Genomic DNA, 25,262 nt, shown 5'->3' with positions numbered 1-25,262 from the left:
CAAGCCTTTGTACACAAATCAATAGGAAAGCAAGGTGTAAAGCTTAAGTTTAAATTACGTTCATAGAAACGCTGCCGCTAAATATTCCCAGACAAATCCACAACTTAATACCGGGAATGCCTGTTAAACATCTTAGATTCACGAGTACCGATTTGGGTAGTGATCACTTCGATGAATGAAACCTGTTCAAAAAACGCATTACACAATTGAGAAGGCAGCAAAAGAATATGAAGCGAGTGACGCATACAAGCATATTCATAAGTGCAGCTACTGCGGAAACAAAGCACGGTGTAAACCTTAAGTTTAAATTAAGTTCATAGACAGGCTGCCGCTGGCGTTTGCCATGCCTATGACGAATACGATATTCACGAGATACAAGTTTAATGACAAGACGTAGGGTATAAACGAGACTTGGGTCACTTTGTAACAAAGTTAAAATTGCTTTAACAAAGTTAAAATTGCTGGTGAAGGCTGAGCTAACATTAAATAGAGCCGTGGACATCGCAACATCGCACAAGATGGCACAAGCACAGCTGAGAACCATCGATGCATGTACTCCGAGTGGCTCATGTGAACTGACTATGTACGCAGTACGCAGACAAAAAGCAACAGCTCCAAAGAGCGGTGAACAAAAAACACATTACACAATTGAGAAGTCAGCAAAAGAATATGAAGCGAGTGACGCATACAGGCATATTCAGAAGTGCAGCTACTGCGGAAACAAAGCACACAGTGGAAAAAGTCAATGTCCAGCTAAAGGAAGACAGTGAAAAAAAACAAGTGCATGCAGTGTGTGACGTCTCAGATAAAGAGGAAGACAAGCTGTTTATTGATGCAGTAAGAAAGGAATCAATGAATGAAACCTGTTATCTTTACAACGGTTGACAAACACGGAATGTAACTTGAACACAACACATCCTCGAAATACGAACCTGATTGAAAGAAATAATGATAATCAATCCTTGATGACAGCAACACACCTAACAGTCACAAAACAATTACACTGACAATAATGTTACATTACTTTTTAAATGTTCCCTTTTCTTTTTCATAACTTCTTTAACTCACTACTTCTCCACTTCGAAGCATGAGTATTTCGCTATATATACAGTATATATATATATATATAGATATATATATATATATACAGATATATAATTGAAAAAAATAATGATAATCAAATCCTTAATGACAGCAACACTCATAACAGTCACAAAACAATGACACTGACATTATTTTTAAAATATTCCCTTTTCTTTTTCATAACTTCTTTAACACACTACTTCTCCGTTGCGAAGCGCAGGTATTTTGCTATATATATATATATATATATATATATATATATATATATATTGTCGCAGGTGGCTGGGGGTGAAACCCAGCCGGGACGGCCGGGAGGACCGGAGGAGGGCTTGAACCTCCTCCAGACCGCGAGGGGGCGACCGCCCTGATTATATTGGGGGCCACAGGTAGAGGGCTTGGAAGCCCAACCCTGTAGGGGCCCGTGGCCACCACCAGGTGGCGCCCCAGTGCCTGAACAACCCTGGACCTCAGCACTTCCGCCACACCAGGAAGTGCTGGGGGGAAGAGGAGCAGGGACACCCGAAGGGCTTCCGGGTGCGCAGCCGGCACTTCCAGCACACTGGGGCGTTTCTGTGGAGGAATGCCGGGAAGCAGCTGGAGCCCATCCAGGTTCCTATATAAGGAGCCAGGCTGGAAAAGCATTTGGACTATGAGGCCTGGACTTTGGGGGATCGGTGCTATAGGCACTGGGACGTGCACTGAACTTATTTGTAAATATAATCATTGTAAATAAACGTGTGTTGGGTGAACAACGATGTCCGTCTCCGGGTCAAGTTCCACTATATATATATATATATATATATATATATATATATATATATATATATATATATATATATATACTAGAGAATACCAGCGCAGCAGCGGAGAAGTAGTGTGTTAAAGAAGGTACGAAAAGAAAAGGAAAAATTTTAAAATAACGTAACATGGTTGTTAATGTAATTGTTTTGTCATTGATATGAGTGTTGTTCTCATATCTATCTATATATATATATATCTATCTATCTATATATATATATACCCGCGCTTGGCAGCGGAGAAGTAGTGTGTTAAAGAAGAAAAGAGAAAGAAAAGGAAACATTTCGAAAATAACGTAACATGATTGTCAATGTAATTGTTTTGTCACTGTTATGAGTGTCGCTGTGATATATATATATATATATATATAGCAAAATACCAGCTTCACAGCGATGTCATGTGTTAAAGAAGTTATGAAAAGAAAAGGAAACATTTTAAAAATAATGTAACATGATTGTCAGAGTAATTGTTTTGTGTATTTGGCGCAGCGCCACGGTTGTTTCGCAGCTGCATCAGAAAATGTACCACACGCCTGACACGCCTCCTTTTACTGTTTTCTCACAGCTTGGATTGCTGCTGTCATATATACACACACACACACACACACACAAACACACACATACATACACACATATATATATATATATATATACATACATACCTATCTACATCATATATACACACACATACATACATACACACACACAAATTATATATATGTGTGTATTTATGTATGTATGTATGTATGTGTGTGTGTATATATATACACATACATATACTTGTGTGTATGTTTGTATGTGTCTATATGTGTGTGTATAGGTTTGGTCACTGAGTGCAAGGGAAAAATAATAAATTATAGTCTATAAGTTATTAAACAGTAAAACATTAACGTTTTAAGAAGTACAGGTACATTGAAATTACATTTTCTATGTGAACGCTCAAATTTGTGCATCTGGTAATGTGCCTTACCGGCATTTAAAGAAAATTAGTTTTGTGTCCTCTGCAGTGTTAAGAGAGAAAGGCTTTGGTTTGGGATAAAACGAAAAAGGTGTAAAGAAAGGAAAGTTGCCTTTTCTTTTATATAGTATAGAGAGATGTGTTCGCTGACGTTATGATCGCCTTTTGGGGACAGTCGCGGTGGGTCTTGTGTAGACTGGTGAGACGCCCCGCCATTAATCGGCTGTGATGGCACTGTCAGTCCTGCACTCATGTGCGTGTCTTCATAATTTGAGGTGAGGACCTGATAATCGTATACGTGCAAAAGAAAGTGTGAATCGCCTTAATATTATTTTGCCGTGGTGTAGAAAAGGGATCCCGTGTTTGCACTTGTCTGGGTTATAGCGCAGGGGGAGGATAAAAAAAATTAAAAGTGCTCACTTTGACTTAAGGCAGAAGCGCAGTCAGCGTCTCAAAGGCCGGCACAGCTATGCGCGCTGCGCTGGCTGCTCGACTTTGCTGGGCAGGAGACCCCAGTTTTGCAGACACGCTCATGATATCAAAAGTCTCAGCTCTTTGGAGGTCATTCATATATTATATATATAGCAAAATACCGCGCCCGCAGCGAGAAGTAGTGTGTTAAAGAAGTAATGAAAAGAAAAGGAAACATTTTAATAATAACGTAACATGATTGACATTGTCATGAGTGTTGCTGTCATATATATGCCTGCCTAAATAAGTCACCTCGCTTTGCTCTTACTTTTTACCGCTCATTTAATCATGGCTAGTGGCGGAAAAATTATAAAATTGATGGAGGATGGCTTTACCAAAACAATTATTGATGGTGAATCGATTATTCATAAAGCTTGAATTGGTGATCTGTTTTTCTGTGTTAACCTCATATTTTTTTATACTTCTTCTCAAACCAAGGTGGTGCGAGGGTAAAATTAATCGGAATGCGCTGATCAATGTAATCGTGTACCAGGAAATCATGCATTGACAGAAGTTCCCCTTTGATTGTAATGCAAAGTGTGATTAAATGCATTATTTTTTAACGCGTTATGGAGCACATGCATGAAGCTTCTCAGCTGTGCTTGTGCTAAGAAAAGGAAAGATTTTAAAAATAACGTAACACGATTGTCAATGTGACCTTTTGTAAGTAGTGCCTGGAGGATTCAGTGTGGATAAACTCTAGAGACAGCGTGTGTATTAACTTGTGGATTTTTCTGTGAGTATTTGGTGGCAGTCTGACGAAGTTGCTTCGGAAGACAGCGTTAGCCGCGGAGCTCAGCTCAGAGCAAAATGAGGTGGGAGGGGAGATGATGACGTGACTCCCCCACCCGCCTTAACTGTCAATCCCCCACAAACACAGTCTCGCGGAATTTGCATAAGCACACCCTTCACCTACAATTTTAACTTAGTTACAAAGTGATCAAAACTCTCGCTTATATCCTGCGTCTTCTCATTAAACTTGTATCCCGCATTACATGTGGGTATGTGAAACGCCAGCGGTAGCCTGTCTATGAACTTAATTTAAAATTTAGGTTTACACCTTGCTTTCTTTCCGAGCTGGCAACACTCATGAATATGGTAGTATATGTCACTCGCTCACTTCTTATTGTTTCGCTGCCTTCTCAATTATAAAATGCATGTTTTCTTAAGCGCTTTTTGGAGGTCTTCCTGGTTTTCTACGCACTGCATTGACAGTCAGTTCACGTGATTACGTGGGAGGCGTGATGATGTCACACAAAACTCCGCCCCCCCACGTCATTCCAGCTCAACTCCATTACAGTTAATGGAGAAAAATACCTTCCAGTTATGACCATTAGGCGTAGAATTTGAAATGAAACCTGCCCAACTTTTGTAAGTAAGCTGTAAGGAATGAGCCTGCCAAATTTCAGCCTTCTACCTACACGGGAAGTTGGAGAATTAGTGATGAGTGAGTGAGTGAGTGAGTGAGTGAGTGAGTGAGGGCTTTGCCTTTTATTAGTCCCATGCCCGGCAGAGACGCCCCTGCTACTTGTGTTCCGGGGGAGCCGCCATGGGCAGTCCAATACCTCCCCCGGGACGCTTGGTGGCAGCCTCCCTGGCCGACGGTGACTCCCCAACCGCCCGCAGGGCTCAATGGGAGATGGAGTCCTCCACAGCTTGGTTGGGGCCCGGCGTGGCCGCTAGGGGGAGCTGCCTGCTTCCCACAGCCCGGCTGGACGAGCTTTCAGCCCCACCCGGAAGTGCAATCAGGACCAGGTGGTTAATCACCTGGAACGCTTCCGGGTGGGTTATAAAAGGGCCCAGCCACCACCACTCAGTGAGCCAGAGCTGGGAGGAAGGAGACAAAGCTTGTCTGGGAGAAGTGGTGGAGCGAGGTGGAGAATTGTGGTTTGGTTTGTTTTGTTTTGTGCTTTGGGACTGTGTTTGGGCTGTGTGGCATGGGGAAGACGTGTCACACAGCTGAAGAAAAAATAAAGCCTGTGTGTTTTGTACACGTGCCTCTCGTGGTCTGTGCGGGTCGGGGCTATATAGCTTTTACTATATATATATATATATATATATATACATACATACATACATACACACACACACACACACACATATATACACACATTCTTTTATATATATATATATATATATATGTATATATGTATATATATGTATGTATGTATATATATATATATGTAGATATGTATGTATATAGATATATATGTGTAGATATGTATATATATGTAAATATGTATATGTATATATATGTGTGTGTGTGTGTGTGTGTGTATACAGTGGGTACGGAAAGTATTCAGACCCCCTTCAATTTTTCACTCTTTGTTATATTGCAGCCATTTGCTAAAATCATTTAAATTAATTTTCTTCCTTATTAATGTACACACAGCACCCCATATTGACACACAATAAAAAGAATTTTTGAAATTGTTGCAGATTTATTAAAAAAGAAAAACTGAAATATCACATGGTCCTAAGTATTCAGACCCTGTTATGCAAAGACCAAAAAAGGTGTCAAAATAAATGCACATTTGGGTTCTGTCAGGTGACTATAATGAATATTTATATTGTGAGTCACATATTTTCTTTTTAATACCTTTTTCTCTATTTTCAGTTTCTCTAATGCAATTCCCTTTGTATATATTTCATTTCAATAATTTTTTAAATAAAAACTATTCTATTTAATCTTCAAAACATGTTTAATTAATTAACAGATAATAATAAAAGCTAGAACAGAGTTTACAAGATATCAGAGTTCATTGTCTTTCCTGCATTATGAATTAAACTAGCATAGTGAAACATCCATTTATTAAAATAGTCTTAATGGTACAATACTAAGTATATTTTGATCATGTTGTGCATGTATGAATCTCTGTTCACCTGATAAACCTAACATCCCTTTTTCTTTGTATGTCTTGTTGCATTTTTTCATTGGACGCTCTAGCCATTACATCCCTCTTTCTTTGTAGTTATTTTCCCTTTCTTGTTCAGACATTTCTGCCCTGTTATGGACATGGAACAGACAGACATATTATCTCTTTATATAGAGATTGTTTATTTGTAAAATTTCTATTTATTTTTGATGTTCCACAAATGCTCTAATAAGTATAAAAATTATAAATTGATTTATTTTTGAGCAATGTAAGAGATGTAATTAAAATATATATATAAATATTATTTTGCATCCTTTAAAGTATTCCAACTCAGAAAGTTAGGAAAGAGTAAAACCAACAGAGTTGGTGTTTTCACTACAGCACCCATTTATGAAGTTTTAGATTTCTATTGCCTTATACTGGCAAACATGGAGCATGTATGCATACTTAAACATGGTAATTGAACTATAAAAAAGGATTTGTATGTGGTGACAAAAGATTGTTTCACGTCAACAATGGTAAAAAAATGTCTTAAATCAATTCATGTAATAGACAATGCGGCAAAGTAAAAAAAAACTTACTCCAATAAAGATCACATAATGTTAAATCTTAAATAATTTGTCTAGTCAAACTGTTTTATTTTACATCAGTTACAACAGTGTACTTTAAAATAGCATGTCTCACTGGGATTAGTTTGATAATCTAATGAATATATTTCTAAACATAAATTCCAATATAAACCTATACATTTTATGTTAATTTTCATGATGCATATACAGTACAGTTACACGTTCATATTATGAGCTGGCTTTTTCCTTTTATAAGGTTGCAGGAAGCTGGGGTAGTTTTAAGGCAAAAACCAGTCTAGCTTAGAATAGTGCACCCAGCCATACAAACTCTCATTTACTCATGCTAGGCTATAATATATTTGAGTTATGGAAAGAAACTGGAGTACCCTAAGGAAATCCATGATATGATCATGGGACATCATGCTAACACCATACAGATACCAGGCAGGAGTTGAAACTGTGTCCCTCTAGATATGAGATAGCATTGCTAACCACTGCAAGATCAGACCTTTCGGTGTGGAAAATTAACTGCATTTTATTTACTATCAACAAGTAAAAATTGCATTAATATTATTTGGTTTCCATATGACAAATTATCACTGTCATCACATATTCAAAAAACAGTGAAAAATAATTTTCAGCAACTAAAAAGTAATTCAGAAAAACAACACAATACACACAACAGAGTGGAGTTTTTTAGACGCATTTTGGGTTTCTACTTGAGTAGCCAATGTGGTCAAAAACAGACAGAAAATAACAGCAATATATGTTTGGTTGTCCACAGCTGAACATTGTGAAATTTCTGTGGCTTTGTAGGTAGGGGTTCAAACAGACTTTCATTAAACCCACCCTAAAGTCCGTTAGCTGAAAGTTTCAGATTGACTGATAAACTTCCCCTACTGTAATCCCAAAATGCAGAAGTGAAAGTACCAGCTGGTTACAGAGTATATGCGATGGAGGGACTTGTTTGAAGAGGATAGAAAAATGACAGATAACTTAAGAAGAAAGTATAATAATGCTACCAGTGACTTCTGAAAATGTAAGAAAACAGATTAATTTTTTAATATCTAAATTACTTTTCTAAAAACAAGTTATCAGTTAAATGTATATTTTTTACATTTAAATAAGAAAATAATTGTGGATCTGTGTAATTTTATAACCTATATTAAATACTAAAAACAAAATTTAGAAAAAAAATACCTCTGAAGTTCTAGTACATGAAACTGTGGGTAGTGTTGCTCAAGGTAATTATAAGGGTTCTAAACTGCAGCTTCCTTTAATTATTCCTCTGGATGTATAGGAGCCATTTCTTACTAAAAACAAAAGAAGACAGATCCCATGTTAACACAGATCATTAACTACCTCAGTGTAATTTTTCATTTTTTTTATTTTACCTACATAATGAAAATACGTAATTTCTATGCAATAACACAGAGGCTTAATACAGGCATTTAATACATATCTAAATAATGCTAATAAAGAAAAAAGTGTTGAATTAATTTGAAATTTGCCAGATTTTCTATATTAAAAGCAAGTAACAACAATTATATGAACTAAAATATATTGTCAGGGTGTCTACATACAAACAAAGAGACATGTGAAAGTATTCCAGTGTATTTACATAAGAACATAAGAAATTTGACAAACGAGAGAAGACCATTCTGGCCATCAAGCCTCTTTAATTAGATATTTACAGATACTTATGGAGAGATAGCATGGAGGAGTAAAGAGTAATTATCCATGCAGAGGTTTTTTAGCTTAGCTTTATGGGAAAATATATGTAACTGGCTTTGACATTTCAATTAAAAAGGTCTATGCCCCACCAAGTCAAAAACTGAAACAAGGATGCCCCTATATCACAGGCTTGTATTACTCAATCTAATATTAGGAAGGATAAGGGTAGCCTTTTGCCCTTGATATTGATAGTTTTACTTAAAAAAAACAGCATTAACTTTTTGTCTTTTATTGGAATTCATACAGTTACAATTTATTTAATAATTTCCCAGAATGCTTTTAAAAGGGATATACTATGTGCTTTTCTTTTTAATTAGTTGCAAGGCTATGTCATAGGGAAAGAAACACAATAATTTGACCAAGTTAAGTTTGTAACTATTAACAGTACAAAGACATTCATGACAGTTTTAAAATATGACATCACATGTAAGTTTATGGTTAGGTTTATGTTTATTACGTGATGCCACAAGCTAAACAATTTTAAAAAATAATGTGGACATTTAGTAAAAGCATTGCTACTGTTAAGAAAAATGTATTATGATATAGTAAAAAACATGATGTCCCTCTATGACCTCCAGGTAGATAATGAGGTGATCTCAAATAGAGACTTTTCAAATACAAATTAAATGAAAGGAATGATGCCAAATATACAACAATAGTGTGTTTATAAAAAAAAATCAAGGAAGAAATAAAAAAACAAGTTAAGAGGAACATTAAACAAAAAACTTGCTACACTACAGATGCAAGGCAGCTTCAAACTCCCTCAAAGAGTCAATAGCCAATCGTAGAACCACTGACAAAGTGTGGGGCAACTTTCTCTGCCAACAATTTGTGTCTTCCCATCACTGACTGCCTATTTGTCTTAAAAGGGGCCATTGTCTTCAAGGATACCCTTGCTCAGCCAGCATGCAATCATATGATACCCGCCTACTTGGTAAGACTTTGATCAAGTGTCTGATTTTCACTACAAAAGACTACTAATTTGCTTGTTCAATGCGTCTACATTTTATGAAGAATTAATTTGAAAAATGTATTCAAAATCCACTCTTAACCTGCATCTATGTATTTTTAGGTGCATTCTAATATAATATGCGTAGCCACTATTCTGATAGCCTGTGTCCATCCATCTGTCCATCCATATGAAACAACTTGCCCCCCGGTGGACCAATTTTCTTGAAATGTGGTATTCATAAAGGACATTTCGTTAGACAGTTAGACAATTTTCATTGAGATATCTTGAACAGATTACACTGTACAAGGTTTTGAAATTTCAAAATCTCCCACTGAAAAGCATTGAGAATGCAAAAACTCATCAATTTTAAAACTGAGAAACATTCTGTGCGACTTACACTACAAATTAGTTTACTGTTTAAATTTCACCTTGACCGTGTTTACACCAACTTGAGTATTTGGTATTATTTTCCTCTTTTTCACGTTAGTTGGCCGTTACTGCTGGTGAACAGATCCCCAATACAAATAATTGAAACAGTGGCAGGAAGCATTTCAATCTGGTATCTCCAAATCTAGTTGATCAGATGCAGATAATTTTTCTTTAACACATTGTTTCTACTTTATGAAGTCTTCCCTGTGGCTTGACCATAAACGGAAGAACCACCAGTGCATCAACATTTCACTTCTCCCAATGTTTAAATAAATTGCTTTACATGGACTGGCACTGGTCTGTAGACATTTAGTGGCAGTCTGGGAAAAGGAATGCATGGCAATTATATTAACCCTGTTACTTCCTACTGCCAGTCTGTAAAAAGCTGGCTGTGAACTGTCACCTGTCCACGGAGCTCTACCACTAGTAAACCCGGAAACAACTTTATGTGAACACCAACTGTTCCCTAGCTAGTTTAGTGGAATGCACAAGATGTCAAGTCAGATACAGAAGAGTGGTAGCTCAAGAAAGTGAAAACAATTTACTTGAGTAATGTGAATGGGAAGCTTGAGCATGGGAAAGGTGCTATATACATAAAATGTAGTATTATTATTATAAGCAAACCAAATTTATTTGTGTATTGTATAATATTAACAATAAGAGCAGCTCACTACTGAAAAAGGCAATTAAAGGAGGCAGTCGGGATCGAACCGGGGACTCTTGATTACAAGTCAGCAAATCATACCGCTATGCCACGGAAGCTCTTGTATCATCCTTGAACCTTTTGTGAAAGTGTTTATTTGATCTTTGGACTTCAGGCTTCACAAATTATATTGTTTATGCCAATATTTTGTCATTTACTATTAAAATATGAAAACTGTTTGTTTTAACAATGTGGTTACACAGATTATTGTAGAAACGGAACACACATGAGATGCATGTGTTCCAAATAACGATCTATTATTTCCACTCTAAAACTCCAGCACTTCACTCCCAGATAATCAATCAAGGCATGAGCTGGGAGAACATTGTGCACATTCTGCGGCAGTGGGGGGATGGGATACCAGGCTGCTTGCTGCTTGTCTTTATCAACACATTTACAGGACAAAAGACGCTGACAGAGAGGTGCAAACGGATTTAAGGTGGGCCAGATCTACGAGTTTTTTCGTAGGCTCTGGTAATTGTAGTGTTAACAGAGAATAGCTTTATGAACATACTGAACTACAGGAATTAACACCTATTGCAATTTGTGCGTGGAGTAATGAAAATAAGATTTATGTAAGCACTTTACCATATAATCCTGCACTGGCTGACAAGAGAAGTAGCTTTTTAAGTTGATTAAATAATTTTGCATGATTGATTTGATCTTTGTGCTTTGTTTGCAGGAAGAACAAAATTGCAGCTTGATGCAGCAATGTGTTATCTCTTTTGATGAGCAAACAACCGACTCTGAAATTTTAACAAAAGTTCTTTATCTTTTTATCAATTATATTCCACATTTGTTTTTATCACAAAATATATATTTCCACAGATTCTAAAAAGCAGTTAAAAGTAATCTACTGCATTGAGTTATACAGAATTATGGGTGCTAGTAGCTTTAGTATCAAGAGTATTTCACACTATAGACATCACATCTGTTTCAAGTCAGAATGAGTGTCAGTTTACCATTATGTACTACTATCCATTCCTTGTCACTTAAGAAATATGACAGAATGCATTTAAAACATTATTTTTTTTGATTCTGTAAGAGTAATGTCTAATTATAAGGTAGAGAATAACACATAATTCTTTAAATAATATCAAATAAATACTGTATGCATTTTAATATATACAGTAATTGGTAACACTAGAATCCCTGAAGCCTACGAAAAATGATGTAATGCCGGGGCACCTTAAATTTTTGACCTGAAATGACCTGATACAATTCTAGGCACCTCACACCCAGATAAACAGACTTGAGCTTGGAGAACATCAGCTGGGGGATGGGACAGCAGGCTACTTGCTGGCACTGCTGATTGACACATTTGGAAAACAAAGACGGTGATGAGGAGGTGTGAAGGAATTTAAGGTGGCCCGGCATAACAACTTTTTTCATAGACTTCAGGGATTCTAGTATTAAGAAAATCAAAGAAAAAGATGGTTTAATAATTAACATTTTTAGGTGACAAGGAGATTCCACCTAATCCCTTCAAAGGTAACTACTGTGATTCACATGCTACATTCCTTATACTTGCCAACACTATTGGTGTGCAGTACACCTGTACTAATTTGTAAACCAGGAGAAAATTTCATATACATCATTTTTATTAGGGTTTAGCACAACAGGTGGCCGACTTTGTTACTTGTCTCAAAATGATGCAGATGTTACAGTGTGGCATGGTACAGAGTAGGCATTCTATCACCTTCTGACGCAATGCGGCATATGGCAGCACATTTGTGAAGGTAGAAAAAGAAGGCAAAGATGAAATGGCTAAGGATGCCTCACATCCACGCAACAAACAAAAGTAAGACCTAGTTAGGAAAAAAAGTGCATGCTTAGTCCATACAGGTTTCCAATTGCAACGGCTACATTTTAATGTTCACATGCAATTAAGCAGTGTATAACCTACATGTCCAAAAAATTGATAGTGTGTTTCTTTGTGGAATTTATATAAACATGTGCAGAAAATAAATGCTTTAATAATATTCCTCGACAACAGAATCAAATGACAGTTTATGTTATCAATATTTAAAACAGATCCACTTTATGTTGTTATATTGTGTATGACGTATGCCACAATGACACAACAGTAAAATACTTAGCAACACTTAAAATTATTGATTTTAGAAGGGGTCAGTATGCCCATATATGCATTATAAAAACATTAAATGACTGAGCAACTAAAATTGCACAGATATGAAAAATTAGGAAAATAAGTACTATACTACAAATCAATGACTAAGGTGATGTCAGGACAGAGTGCTACTAACAGAAAATACAGTTGTGATGTGATTTAATATATACATGCAGATATTTTCCACAGATTAGATAATGAGGTAGCCCTGGATTACCATTAAGCAAAATAATCATATGCTTAGGGCACCAAGGGACAGGGGATGCCACAGATTTAAAAAAAAAATTATGAGAAAACTTTCTATTGTAAGTATAGTTATAAGTAAGCAACAATAAAGCAACATTATCTTTAATAATATATGTAAGATATATGTATGCTGAAATGCTATATAGCTTCAAGTTAAGAAAACAATTGAATGGAAGACATTTTGTTTCATACAAATAATGGTATATCTTCACTAGAATATCTGTCTTAAAAAATGGCCTATCAATATTGATTTTACCTGCACTGGCAATCGGAAGGTTGCCAGTTTCGAATCCCGTAAATGCCAAAAGGGACTCTGCTCTGTTGGGCCGTTGAGCAAGGCCCTTAACCAGCAATTGCTGAGCGCTTTGAGTAGTGAGAGAAGCGCTATATAAATGCAAAGAATTTTAGAAAGAGGATTTTAAAAACTAAAAAGTATTGAGCATACTATATTTCATTAGTGTGACAAGTGTGAAAGCCTTCATTAGTAGGTTGGATTGTAGGGCTTGTTTTGATACACTCTGCTAATGCAGTGTTCAGTCAATGTAGCTGCAACCTTCTTTAATTTGTCTTTATATAACTTTTTCTGTTTAACAAATATGTTTTGAAAGGCAATATCAAAGTCTAGTTACACTTGTTTGTTTTTATTTTTTCAATGGAAAAGCAAAGGAACTGAGAAGAATAGCTCTTTGAATTATTATTTTTATTGTCAGTCTCATTTTTTTTACTCTGTAGTCTATACAATATGCATATTTTCAAGAAACAGCAAAGTTGACTTAATGCAAAAAAAAAATTTCTTGTCTACCAGTTTTACAATTTTTATGTACTGTTCCAGGGCGGCACGGTGGCGCAGTGGTAGCGCTGCTGCCTCGCAGTTAGGGGATCCGGGTTCGCTTCCCGGGTCCTCCCTGCGTGGAGTTTGCATGTTCTCCCCGTGTCTGCGTGGGTTTCTTCCGGGCGCTCCGGTTTCCTCCCACAATCCAAAGACATGCAGGTTAGGTGGATTGGTGATTCTAAATTGGCCCTAGTGTGTGCTTGGTGTGTGGGTGTGTTTGTGTGTGTCCTGCGGTGGGTTGGCACCCTGCCCAGGATTGGTTCCTGCCTTGTGCCCTGTGTTGGCTGGGATTGGCTCCGGCAGACCCCCGTGACCCTGTATTCAGATTCAGCGGGTTAGAAAATGGATGGATGTACTGTTCCAGTTTTTAATTTATCAATTCAACACAGGACATGAATCTCTCTGAATATTTTTCTGCATATAAAGTACTCTTAAAGATATATTTACCTAGGCTACAATCAGACATTATGTGATTGAAGACATTCTTCTAACCCTATCAGAAACAAGAAAAACACTCAAATTGTCTGTAGTCTCACATAATGCATTTACAAATCTGTGTGAGTTGAAGGTGTTAAGTAGAGGTTGAGGGTCGAAGACCAAAGTGACCGGAATGAGATTTTATTCAATTTTTCAGAATAAAAATAACAAAATGAAATGTTCTTAAATATCAATAACTAGTAAGGGCATTAAACAATATCAAATCAGTATTTGGTGCGATCAACTATTTAACCTGTCAAGTTCTCTTAGTTGCATTGTTGTGCAGTTTTGTAAGATAATCATCTGCTAGTTTCATCAAAGCCTCTTGGAGAACTTACAATTTTCTTCTATAATATTGATTATCTTGCTTGCTTTCATCTCCTCAGGTAATCACAGAAAGCCCTGATGATGCTGAGATTGGAGATCTAGGGATGTTACACCATTTGTTGCATGACTCGTTTTTTTTTTTGTTGAAGATTGTTCTGCAGGACTTTGCCATATGTTTAGGGTCACTGTCCTGCTGCAGGGTGAGGTCTTTGGATGAATTATGTCACCGTGGTACAGTTCATTATTAAAAAATGATTAGCGTTAGCTTGTTCTTTGGGGTCTGTCACATCGTCGGGTAGACTTAGCTTCCTGGCAGCATTTTGGAGTGCTAAGCCTGCTGGCAGCAATTTTTTAAACAACAGAGGGTCCAGTAATATTTAGAGTTAGGTTAAGACAGGGTTGTGGCTCATTCAGTTTTTGTAAAAATTAAAGCCATTCAATGTGTATTTTAATTCTGGGCAAGCAATCATTCACTCCAAAATGAAGCTTCCCTCATCCTCTCGATTGAGATACTAAAATCTGCTTCTCAACTTACTAAAATGTAATGCACTGAATAATAGCTAATTGTTTTATTAAAACATGGATGAAAATCAGCTTTTATACGGAAATCATTAAGAAAGAAAATAGTAATGAATAAGCATGTACAGTGGGTATAGGAAAGAATCTTCCCCTTTGAAAATATTCACATTTTAATCCTTTACAGCCTAAAATGAAAACACACACACAATTATTTTTTCAGCTATATTTATTTAATTATTTTCAATACCCATTGTATGGCTGATGCAGAACAAATTGATGCACCAATTTTAGCACTTCTGCTAAGTGCAGATAACCAAAAATTCTCCTCTCATAGGCAACTCTGACCTATGCTGGCCAAATCATTCCTTTTGCATTTCTGTTACCTTCATGTCAATAGAGTGCTTGTTGTCTGTATAGAAGAATAATGCACTTGAATATCAAACAAATTTAAAAACTAAAAAGCATGCTGATATGCTCACTTTTATTAAAGGATAAGTTAGTATTTTTCAAGTCAAAGTTATTTTTTCACAAACATGCCATATATGCCACACAAAATTAAAAAAAAAAAGTTTATCATTTTCTATAAAAAAAACGTTGATCGTATTGGCACATTACATTGTCGTCTAAGTTACATAGAGGAAAGGCTTAAAAACTTACCAAATACATCCATTTTTCAAGTCAAGACAGTTGTCGGTTATTTATCTACATCTTGCATTTACACACACATTGTAAAATAATTTGAACATGTCATTTATGAATAAAAATACCAATGAGATTTACCAATTTAAAAATAAAAAATAAAAAAATAGCCCTGCACAATAGCTCAGCACTTAGTCTTCCTGTGTAACAACATTTCTCCCCTCCCTATCCCCGGGGGTTTGGTTTTCTCCTGACAGACCAAATCACAGTAAACTATTTCTGCGATATGGTTGGTTTTGTTTTGATCTACCTCTGTATTTATGTTATGAATTCACACAACTGAATAGAAAACATATCCTTACCGCGAGAAAAATAGTTCTAGGAATATGCGATAAAATGCTAATTTCAAGATCACCTTTGTTGTCACAAACATGAATTAGGTCATGGACATAATCAGATTTGTTGGTACCATTATGCTCACTGAAAAAGTGCTGTATGCCTCCTGAAAAGTGATTAAATGAAAAGCTATTGTCCCATGTATACTTGCATATCTTTGATACGTCATCGAGTAAAGCAAAGCAAGTGTGAAAAAAGATACATTATTGCTTATTCTACAAAGATATTCTAAAATGCCCTGAACACGAGTGAGAAAAGATAATAAATAATTAAAGTGATTTATCAAACTAGCTGTTTTGTTTAATTATCAATATCAGATATGCCTTCAATCGTTCAATCAGCATTTCAGTCTATTAAAATAGAGAAATGTAGTCATTCTGCTCTTTGGTATCAAAGTATGTGCCACACTGAACATGAATTACAGAGAGAGCAAAGGAGAATGTTGTCTGTGGAGATCAGAAGACTATAGACACGCTTATTAAAGGCAAAGACTATAAGACGAAGCAGCTTGATGTTCCTGTGATAACAGTTGCAAATATTAAGTAGTTTAGGGCTCATGGGACTGTAGCCATGACACAGCGTCACAATTGGCTCAAGGATAGTGAGAACGACAGAGAAAAATCAAGGACAACTTCCAAAGAGATAAAATTTGAACTCCAAGGTCAACGTCCTTCAATGTCTGATCACACCATCCATTGCTTTTTGAGTGACGTGAGCTCAAAGGAATAAGATCCAGGAGAACTCCACTGTTGAAAAGAAAATATAAAAAGGCCAGCCAGGAATTTACTAAAATGCAAATTGACAAGCCACATTGCTTCTGGCAAAATGTCCTCTAGACAGCTGAGAGAAAACTGGAGCTTTCTGGCAAGTCATATCAGGTTTACGTCCACAGATGAAAAAAATGAAGCTTTCAAAGAAAACTACATCATACCTACTGTGAAACATGGAGTAGACTTGCTTAAGTTTTGGGGCTGCTTTACTGTGTCTGATACGGGTTGCCTTGAGTCTGTGCAAAGAAAATGAAATCTTAAGAGTATCAAGACATTCTGGAGTTTAATTATTCTGGAGTGCATTATTCTGAAGTGGCCTTCTATGAGCCCTGATTTGAATCCTATCAGCTATCTATGGAAAGACCTAAAACATGCTGCCTGGAGAAGGCACAATTCAAACCTGAAACTTCTGAAACAATTTGCAATCTGATAACTGCAGAACTCTCACTGAGGGCTACAGGAATCACTTGTTTGCAGTGATTGCCTCTATAGGTGGTGCAACAAAATATTACATAAAGGATAACGTAATATTTTGCCCATGTGATTTTCATCTGTGTTATTTCATCAAATTTTAAATCAAAATCTGATTTTTGTTAAATACAGAATAAATAATCATGGGTGCCAAACACTTTTGTTAGTTTCAAGTTATTTCAAAGACAATTGTGGGTTCTTCTTTTTCATGGAGGGGTACCAAAAAATTTGTCCATGTCTATAGATAGACTGAAAAACTGCCAGAAGCTTAAAAAAAGTTCAGTTTATCAAAAACTGCAATATAATTTTGAAAGTTACACAAAAGGCCCTTTTCAGAGAACAAGTAATGGGAAAACAACTTAGAACTTTTCTGCAGTAATATAAGCTAATCAAGCCTTGAAAGTTGATGTGAACAAATCAAAAATAATAAAGGTAATAATGAATATTATAAAATAATGTACAAAAGTCCACAATCATTACAAGTACAAAAGAGGTTCTGGCAGTGATATTATATGTTCTATCCTCTGGCAAAAGACTGTATGTATGTGCAACAAAATTAGACCAACAACTATGTGTTTTTGACCAACCATGAGTGATAATGCCTGGGTTTCTTTTGATCTGAATTTCCTTAAACCTGGGCAACATAGAGCATGAGACTGATATCATTGATGCTTCTCTACCCTACCCTGATTTTAGTTAGTATACACAGAGCATTTGCCTACACAGAAAGTATAATTCAGTCTTAAAGTACAATTTTATCTGTTTGTTGGAATTTAGAGATTACAGGGCCGTGCATTATTGTCCTCTCCTGCTATAATTGAAGGTGGAAACAAGTGACATAAAACAGTCCACAAAGAGTATCTGAAATTTGCCCCCATAGAAAGAATTTAGAAATCAGTATTTGTCTGACCAACCATTGAAGTTTGCAAGCTGGAATGTCAAAGGCCTCAAAGAGACCATCTAAAGGGATAAAAAAGCATTCCTCCACCTTACAGGAATAAAGGTTAAGAGCATTTTTACAAGAGACTCAGTTAACAAGCAAGGACCAGTTTGACTGCAACAGAATAAATTAGTCAATTTTTTTACTCCAGGTATACAAAGAAAACCAGAGGTATAGGAATTTCAAAACATAATGGAATTAATTTATAGATAGAATAGAATAAAATACAGCAGAAAAGAATGCCTTCTTTTGTCATTGTACAGATGTACAACAAAATTTTGGCGTTTCCCCTGAATAGTAAATCCAATATAATAAAAACAGTATCTACAGATTCAACATATACTCTGCATTTTAAACTAAACACATACATCAATATAAAGTACAAAAAACAATAAAACCAATAAAACACTGGAGCTGGAAACATATATTGTACAGTGGAACCTCGGTTTGAGAGCATAATTCGTGCCAGAAACGTGCTTGCAATCCAAAGCGAATTTCCCCATAAGAAATAATGGAAACTCAGATGATTCATTCCACAACCCAAAACTATTCATATAAAAACTGATTAATCTATACTAATAAAAGGCAAAGCCCTCACTGACGCACTCACTCACTGACTCACTCATCACTAATTCTCCAACTTCCCGTGTAGGTAGAAGGCTGAAATTTGGCAGGCTTATTCCTTACAGCTTACTTACAAAAGTTAAGCAGGTTTCATTTCGAAATTCTACACATAACAGTCATAACAGTCGATAACGGTCGACAACGTCCGCCATGTTGAACTTTCTTATTTATGGCCCCATCTTCACGAAAGTTGGTAGGTGGCTTCCCTGTGCTAACCAAAACCGATGTACGTACTTATTTCAGTGGTATGATGCCACTGTCGACCGCCATATTGAAGTTTCCAATGTCACTAATTCTCCAACTTCCCGTGTAGGTAGAAGGCTGAAATTTGGCAGGCTCATTCCTTACAGCTTACATACAAAAGTTAAGCAGGTTTCATTTCGAAATTCTACGTGTCTTTGTTACTTATTGGCCCATCTTCAAGAAATTTGGTACGCGGGTTCCCAACACTAACTGAATCCTACTTACGTACATATATACGTCCATAAGCCTGCAGCTCGGTCACCGTGTGAGGCGCCGTTGGGTCCCCCATCCCAACACCTCCCACGATGTTGGCTACCTGCCCATATAAGGCCGTCCGTTGCTCCAGTCTCTACATTCCCTTCCTTGCTACGCTACGGTATTCACGTTTCCCTGCTGATAACTAAGGCCTTTTAATTTAATCCATGGCTTCTCCGCTGTTTTATTGTTCATTTATTACGATTATAGTTATTGTGTAGGTATTTTAGACTTACTTTACATTGTTCAGGTACCCAATTCCTTTATCATTCCAACTGTACCCCCATTAACATGTCTATCGAGGTAGTCACCATCGATTAAAGAACTATCACTTACCGAGTTGTTTCCATGCCCGGAGATGGCACCTACCTTTTCCATTCTCTTTGTTACATATTGCACGGCCATATCAGGCTCACTCTTGATATCCGGAGGACCATTGGGTCTTACAGTGGGATGCAAAAGTTTGGGCAACCTTGTTAATAGTCATTATTTTCCTGTATAAATCGTTGGTTGTTACGATAAAAAATGTCAGTTAAATAAATCATATAGGAGACACACACAGTGATATTTGAGAAGTGAAATTAAGTTTATTGGATTTACAGAAAGTGTGCAATAATTTTTCAAATAAAATCAGGCAGGTGCATAAATTTGGGCACCACAAAAAATAAATGAAATCAATATTTAGTAGATCCGCCTTTTGCAGAAATTACAGCCCCTAAACGCTTCCTGTAGGTTCCAATGAGAGTCTGGATTTTGGTTGAAGGTATTTTGGACCATTCCTCTTTACAAAACATCTCTAGTTCATTCAAGGTTTGATGGCTTCCGAGCATGGACAGCTCTCTAACTCACACCGCAGATTTTCAATTATATTCAGGTCTGGGGACTGAGATGGCCATTCCAGAACGTTGTACTTGTTCCCCTGCATGAATGCCTTAGTGGATTTTGAGCAGTGTTTCGGGTCGCTGTCTTGTTGAAAGATCCAGCCCCGGCGCAGCTTCAGCTTTGTCACTGATTCCTGGACATTGGTCTCCAGAATCTGCTGATACTGAGTGGAATCCATGCGTCCCTCAACTTTGACAAGATTCCCAGTCCCTGCACTGGCCACACAGCCCCACAGCATGATGGAACCACCACCATATTTTACTGTAGGTAGCAGGTGTTTTTCTTGGAATGCTGTGTTCTTTTTCCTCCATGCATAACGCCCCTTGTTATGCCCAAATAACTCAATTTTAGTTTCATCAGTCCACAGCACCTTATTCCAAACTGAAGCTGGTTGTCCAAATGTGCTTGAGCATACCTCAAGCGGCTCTGTTTGTGCTGTGGGCAGAGAAAAGGCTTCCTCTGCATCACTCTCGCATACAGCATCTCCTTGTGTAAAGTGTGCTGAATGGTTGAACGATGCACAGTGACTCCATCTGCTGCAAGATGATGTTGAAGGTCTTTGGTGTTGGTCTGTGGGTTGACTCTGACTGTTCTCACCATTCGCTTCTGTCTATCCGAAATCTTTCTTGGTCTGCCACTTCGAGCCTTAACTTGAACTGAGCCTGTGGTCTTCCATTTCCTCAATATGTTCCTAACTGTGGAAACAGACAGCTTAAATCTCTGGGACAGCTTTCTGTATCCTTCCCCTAATCCATGATGGTGAACAATCTTTGTCTTTAGGTCATTTGCGAGTTGTTTTGTGACCCCCATGTTGCTACTCTTCAGAGGAAATTAAAGGAGGAGGGAAACTTACAATTGACCCCCTTAAATACTCTTTCTCATTATAGGATTCACCTGTGTATATAGGTCAGGGGTCACTGAGCTTACCAAGCCAATTTGAGTTCCAATAATTAGTTCTAAAAGTTTTGGAATCAATAAAATGACAACGGTGCCCAAATTTATGCACCTGCCTGATTTTGTTTGGACAATTATTGCACACTTTCTGTAAATCCAATAAACTTCATTTCACTTCTCAAATATGTGTGCCTCCTATATGATATATTTAACTGACATTTTTTATCGTAACAACCAACGATTTATACAGGAAAATAATGACTATTAACAAGGTTGCCCAAACTTTTGAATCCCACTGTATGTATTGAATGACTGGGACAGGTTCAAGGTGTGGACTGATGACGGTACAGGAGATAATTATACTACACAGGAGCACTATAACAGTGAAATGCTTAAGCCCTTCACCTATGGATCTGCATGTGAGTTGATGGCTGCCGCTGAATTGTTCGGTTGTCGCTTTCAAGTGTACCTAAATGGCCAAATATTTTAAACCTTTCGACAACCGCCAATGCCTCTTAAGCATCTTAGATTCACAGGTAACGATTTCAGTAGTGGCCACTTTGATGTTTATGAATCTTTAAACTCTCAAAAGCTGGATGTGAAGTTATCGATGAAACCGGTTGTATACTTACAACGCTTGACAGATGCCGAATGTCTCTTCAACACAAGTCCTACTAATACTGTCGTAATTGAAACAAACCATGAAACTCAAACCGATTATGACAGCAGCAATCCAAGCTGTGAGATTTGAAACAAGATTACTTTTCACATGGCCAATTGTACGTTGCATGCTCAAGAGTAAGCTCAGCGCACAGCTTGGTCATATTATAACCGGAGGGCCGAACTCAGAATGTGGTATACAAAGAGATCCTTAACAAATAATTATTGGTATATTTTCCCTCAGTTTAAAAAGGTTTAATTTTCTTCTTAATAAAAATTTTAAGGCAGCACTTCGCCACTGCGAAGCGCGGGTATTTTGCTAGTACAAAATATAAAGTAAAAATACATAAAACAAATTAACCTATGCCTTACCTTTGAAAAGAATCATGTCTGGTGTGAGTGAGTTTCTAAACTCTTGTGGGATTCCACCCAACGGGACGACATGCATAAGAGCGTCCCAAAGCAACCCCAGGCTTCCAGCACTGTAGCATTTCACCGTAAAAGCAAATCCGAAAAGATTGAGGGCATGCTATAAGCGCCTGCTGTTGATGGGTGATACAAGGAATAAGGAACAGTATAAATGCACAGGGCACAGCACAACTTGGCCACTAATCTGAGCATGACCCTGCCTGACTGCTGTGTCTGTGTATAGGAGAGTGTTAGATCCCACTACAATAAATAACCGTGCTGTTCCAGTTTCAAGCTGATTAAAAGCTAGTGTCACTAAAGTACTGAGACTCAGCTTTGTACTGTATTTTGGGGTGCAAGACAGAGACTCACACGTTACAACACACACACGTGGTCACAATGCCGTAGTAAACAGTATACGCTCGTACGGATGTTGACTATATGAGTGAGGCACGCCGACAGACGCTTACCCACAATCCTGCAGTGAGAGAGAGAGAGAACAACCATCAGCTCAGTTGTGATAATGTGACGCTCAGCAGACAAAGCATATACGGACTATTCGTATTGCAGGACCTCGCTAATTTATCAAGTCAAAGTTTATTAAAGATTTTAGCTCATCTTGCAAAACACTTGCAAACCAAGTAACTCGCAATCCAAGGTTCCACTGTAAATAGTAAATAGTGGAGGAGTTAAATTTTACAGTGATTTGTCTCATTGATGCCATGGGTGACAACGAAAGATAAAAAGATCAAAAGCAGTAAACAGTTATTTAAGAAAAATGTAGTTCTCTAAATTCACTCGGGTAGAATCTTATCAGGAATTTAGAAGTGTGTGTCTAAATAGAACTATAATGCCTTCCAGAGTAAAAAGATGGTGGCCAATGTCTCACTTGTTTTTCTGAATGGATGAGTAGTAATTTTCTCAAACTAAATAAAGAGAAAACAGAAATTTTAGTGATTGGCAATAATGTATATAATGAGGTTATTAGAAATAAACTAGTTGCATTAGGATTAAAAGTCAAAACGGAGGTAAAGAATTTAGTGGTAACTATTGACTCTGATCTGAATTTTAAATCACACATTAATCAGATTACTAGGACAGCTTTTTTTCACTTAAGAAATATAGCAAAAGTCAGACCTCTTATAACATTGCAAGATGCTAAAAAATTAGATAATGCTTTTGTTTTCAGGACTACCCAAAAAAGACATAAATCGATTGCAACTAGATCAGAATGTAGCTGCTAGAATCTTAACTTGGAAACGAAAGTCTGTGCACATCACCCCAGTTTTAATGTCACTACACTGGTTACCTGTGTCATTTAGAATTTACTTTAAAATACTGCTTATGGTTTACAAAGCCTTAAATAATATCGCTCCATCTTATATTTCGGAATGTCTTACACCTTACACTCCAAATTGTAACCTTAGATATTCAAATGCGTGTTTACTTAGAATTCCAAGAGCTAAATTTAGAAGTGGTGAAGCGGCCTTCTGCTGTTATGCACCTAAAATCTGGAATAGCATGCCAATAGAAATTCATCAAACTAAAACAGTGGAGCACTTTAAAACACTGCTGAAAACACATTACTTTAACATGGTTTTCTCATAGCTTCATCTTAGTTAAATCCTGATGCTCTGTATATTCAATTAATTATCATTATTATTCATGGTGGCTCCAAAATCCGTACTAACCCCCACTTCTCGTCTGTTCTTTTTCTGGTTTTCTGTCCTAATCAAAGCACCGTTATGTCCTTACATTGATGGATTAAAGGCCAGAAGTCCACATGACCATCATCATCCAATTCTTCCATGAGAACCCTGAATACAATCAGGACTGATGGAGGTCATTTATATTGGGTAGAATGCCTAGTGGGGGCTGGGAGGTCTCGTGGCCTGGAACTCCTGTAGATTTTATTTTTTTCTCCAGTCATCTGGAGTTTTTTTTGTTTTTTCTGTCCTCCCTGGCCATCAGACCTTACTTTTATTCTATGTTAATTAGTGCCCCCTAATTTTAATTATTTATTATGGTTTTTTTCTCTTTCTTCATCATGTAAAGCACTTTGAGCTACATTGTTTGTATGAAAATGTGCTATATAAATAAATATTATTGTTGTTGTTGCCTTGGTGAGATGAGTCCCTAATGATTTTTTTGGCCTTCCATAAACATTGTGTTCTGTATAGGTCCTCTATTGAAGGTAACTTAGTGTTGGTAATTGTTGTGCTTATTTGATGATTCTCTAAAGAACCTACTTATTAGACACAGGGCAGCCAGATTATCATACCATGATGCCACAGATGCGTATGCTTTCCACAGAGCAGCAATAGGAGGACACCAACAACTGATTGGGCAGTCTAGCCTCCCTCAGCATCCTTAAGAAGTAAAACCACTTCTGTGTCCACTTCACCAAAGCAGTTGTGTTTGTTAACAGACCATGTGAGGTCCTCGGAGATGTGTGTGCCAAGGAATTTAAAGCTAGGCAATCTCTCTTCTAAGTCTCCTCTGATATATAGAGGAGCAGGTTCCTCTTCCTGCCTCCAGAAACTGATAATCAGCTCCATTGTTTTGGAGGTGTTCAGTGCCAAGTTGTTAATGAAGCACCATTCAGACAGTTGGCTGACCTCAATCCTATAGGCAAACTCTTCACCATTATGTATCAGACCTGCCACAGTGGTGTCATCTGCAAAATTGTTGATTGTATTTGTACGATGTATTGGTGCGCAATCGTGAGTATATAAGGAATAAAGAAGAGGACTCAGCATGTAGCTCTGTGGTGCTCCAGTGCTGAGTATCAGCCTAACAGTCTGTGGTTGATTTGTTAAGGAGCCCTTGGTTCATCTACATGTGTGCTCACTGACACCCAGGTTGAGCAGTATGATTACTATTCTGCTAGGGATGATCGTGTTAAAGGTGGAACTGAAGTCCACAAACAACATCCTCACATATTCCCCCCTGGTGTTCCAAGTGAGTCAGTGCAGT

The 25,262-nt window shown here is 37.2% G+C and overlaps 1 protein-coding gene across 6 annotated transcripts in view; it reads right to left on the bottom strand.

The window, feature by feature from the left end:
* mef2d (myocyte enhancer factor 2d) overlaps positions 1 to 25,262 on the bottom strand; it is a 254,463-nt gene that overhangs the window by 147,194 nt on the left and 82,007 nt on the right. For 5 of the 6 annotated variants that reach the window (XM_039751104.1, XM_039751129.1, XM_039751074.1 and 2 more), the window contains exon 2: positions 7,955 to 8,067. The exons of the other annotated variant lie outside the window; for it this stretch is intronic. The gene's annotated coding sequence lies outside the window, so the exon portion shown is untranslated. The remainder of the gene's footprint in view (positions 1 to 7,954; positions 8,068 to 25,262) is intronic. 6 annotated transcript variants of the gene reach the window in all.

This window comes from Polypterus senegalus, chromosome 1 (genome assembly GCF_016835505.1).
Source record: "Polypterus senegalus isolate Bchr_013 chromosome 1, ASM1683550v1, whole genome shotgun sequence".
Classification (NCBI taxonomy): Eukaryota; Metazoa; Chordata; class Cladistia; order Polypteriformes; family Polypteridae; genus Polypterus; species Polypterus senegalus.
Note: the sequence above shows the minus strand (reverse complement) of the source record. Positions and strands in the feature narration are given on the sequence as shown.